This window comes from Pteropus vampyrus, unplaced genomic scaffold (genome assembly GCF_000151845.1).
Source record: "Pteropus vampyrus isolate Shadow unplaced genomic scaffold, Pvam_2.0 Scaffold25, whole genome shotgun sequence".
NCBI classification, from domain to species: Eukaryota; Metazoa; Chordata; class Mammalia; order Chiroptera; family Pteropodidae; genus Pteropus; species Pteropus vampyrus.
The window spans coordinates 890,289-893,243 of NW_011888806.1; the positions used below are offsets into that span (position 1 = coordinate 890,289).

Genomic DNA, 2,955 nt, shown 5'->3' on the forward strand with positions numbered 1-2,955 from the left:
GGATAATTTGAATTGGCCTAATATCTGTGTAATTGGAGTCCCTGAAGGAAAAATAAAGAGTTTGGGGAATCAAAACTATCTTAAGAAATAATGGCTGAAATTTTCCAAACTTTTGGTGAGAACTAAAAACTTACATATCCATGAAGCTTAACAAACTTACGGCACAAAAGACATTAAGGAAATTTTGCTAAGGCACATTATACATTATAATCAAATCGACTAAAATGGTAAAAAAGAAAAATAATCTTAAAAGCAGCCAGAGAAAAAGAATACATAACATTAAGAGAGGAGTTTCGTTAATAATGACAGTATATTTCTTGTTGGAAATGACTCAAATCAGAAGACATCAGTGCAGCTTTACAGTATTGAAAGAAAATGATTGTCAACAATTCCTTAGCAGGCTAAAATATCTTTCAAAACAAAATGAAGACCTTTTTATGTACACAAAAACTGAAATAGTCATTCCCCAAAGACCTGTAGCATAACAGATATTAAAGGAAGCCCTCCAGGCAGAGGAAAATGTTACCAGATGGAATCTGGATCTATACAAAATAATTCAGAGAATCAAACATGATAACTCTGTAGGTAAATATAAAAGACTTTAGTTGGATTTCTCAGTTCATTGAAAGCAGAACTTCTTATTTTTTTGTATTGCTGATAATTTACCTTCATAGAAGGTAGAGGAAGCTATGAGAGGAACTCCTATTCTGAACTTAATTTTGACTAAGTAGAGGAGAACTAATTTATAAAATAGAAGAGAAGAATCATTTCACAAATAGTTATCATGTTATTTAAAGTTTAGAATTAGAATTATCAAAGAAGAAATTGGAGCTTTGTTAGATATATACAAGAACTTAGAAAATTTGTATTTCAGAATGATCAGCGGAAAACAAATGTTTCTAAGATTAGATATTCTAAGAGTGAAACTAGCCTAAAAGGTTTGACAGGAAGGCAAATTGACTATGCAGTTTTGCTACACATTAAACTTTTTAGAACTCAGATGTTAAAAAGACATTTTAATGTATGTTTATATATTTTGTGTTCATTATTTTTTATTTCTAAAGAATTTGAAAAAATTTAAAAGAATGTTCATATGGACAAGTAAAAGTTGCTAAAATTAGGGTGAAACTATAGGTAGGCTAGATAGATATTCTATAGCTAGACTATAAATAGAAGTCAAACACGGGAAGATTAACATAGTTGTCAAATAATAAAAGGATAATAATAACATATATAAAACATTGCAAGTACAGTGTCTGTCCTATAGTAGACACTCAGGAAATGATTGAATAAATGAATACAAGAGAGAGGTGTGGAACCATGATCCAGGAAGCTTAAAGAGAAGAACAATTTATTGTAAAAAAAAAATACTAAAGTATATTAAAATGGCTTTGTATATGTTTGATTTGGCAAAAGAATTGCTAAGAAGATATTGGAACTTCACAAGGATGGGGTAAATGATATAAAAATAGTAGAGCCACTGAATTGCTGAATTGGATTTGTCCTTGGTATCGGAGAAAATAATTTTCAACCCAGAAAGGATGAAACACACATGATTTATAGGAAATCGAATCCTAACATACTTATGATGGTAATATAAGACTAGTGTTTTTAAAAAACTAGTGTTTTAAAAAAAATTGAAATGCTTTACAAATTTTCATGTCATCCTTGTGCAGTATGCTACTCTCTGTGTTGTTTCAGTTTTTAGTATATGTGCTGCCAAAGAGGGTACTCTAGTGCTTTAAATCAGTTAAAAACTTCAGATGTTGCTGAAGTTCATCTCATTGTCATGAAAGAACTGTAAAATCATTATTGGTAATCTTTGAGAGATGCTGCAGATTTGTAGGCATAACAGAAAAAAGGAAGTGATAATGGTTTATTTTATTAAAACAATAATTATTAAAATTTTACAATGTGATATTTTCATGAATTCTTACAAAATTTTGAATTGTTGCTAGTCAGTAAGGTTTCTGGACACAAAATCAACATTCAAAAATCAGTAGTGTTTTTATACAGTAATGACAAACTATCAGAAAAAGTAATGAAATAATCTCATTTACAGTAGCACAAAAATACTTAGGAATATATTTAACCAAGGAGTTGAAAGGTTTGACACTGAAAACTATAAAACATTGGTAAAAGAGATTGAAGAAGACACAAATAAGTGGCAACAAGTCCTATACTTATGGATTGGAAGCATTAATATTGTGAAAATGTCTATATTATTAGCCTGGGTGATATATAGATTCAGTGCAATCCCTATCAAAATTCCAATGACATTTTTCACAGAAATAGAAAAAAAATTCCAAAATTCATAGAGAATCACAAAAGACCCCAAATAGTCAAAGCAATCTTGAACAAAAAGAACACACCTGGAGGCACTACCTGACTTCAAACTATACTATAAAGCTATAGAAATAAAAACAGCATGGTGCTGGCATAAAACAGACATATAGACCAATGGAACAGAATAGAGAGCCCCATAAATGAATCTATACATTTACTGCCAAGAACACACAATGGAGAAAAGACAGTCTTTCCAATAAATGGTGTTGGGTAAACTAGATATTCAAGTATAGAAGAATGAAAATGGACTTTTATCTCACACTAAATAAAGAAATCAGCTCACGATGGATTAGAGACTTAAATGTAAGACCTGAAACTTTAAAAATACTCGAAGGAAAAAATAGGGAAAAAACTTCTTGGCATTGGTCTGGACAATATTGTTCTGGATGTGATTTCAAAAGCACAGGCAATAAAAGAAAAAATAGACAAATTGTATTGCGTCAAACTAAAAAGCTTCTGAACAGTACAGAAGGCTATTCACAGAGTGAATGGGAGGATATATTTACAAATCATGTATCTGATAAGGTGTTAAAATCCAAAATACGCAAAGACCTCAAGAAACTAAATGGCAAGAAAATCCAATTAAAAAATGGGCATAGATCTGAGTAC

The 2,955-nt window shown here is 30.5% G+C and overlaps 1 protein-coding gene and 1 pseudogene across 1 annotated transcript in view; one reads left to right on the top strand and one right to left on the bottom strand.

The window, feature by feature from the left end:
- The window catches only part of STPG2 (sperm tail PG-rich repeat containing 2), a 260,198-nt gene that overhangs the window by 96,356 nt on the left and 160,887 nt on the right, over window positions 1-2,955 (top strand). The window lies entirely within an intron of this gene.
- On the bottom strand, window positions 1,632-1,732 carry LOC111737328 (annotated as a pseudogene).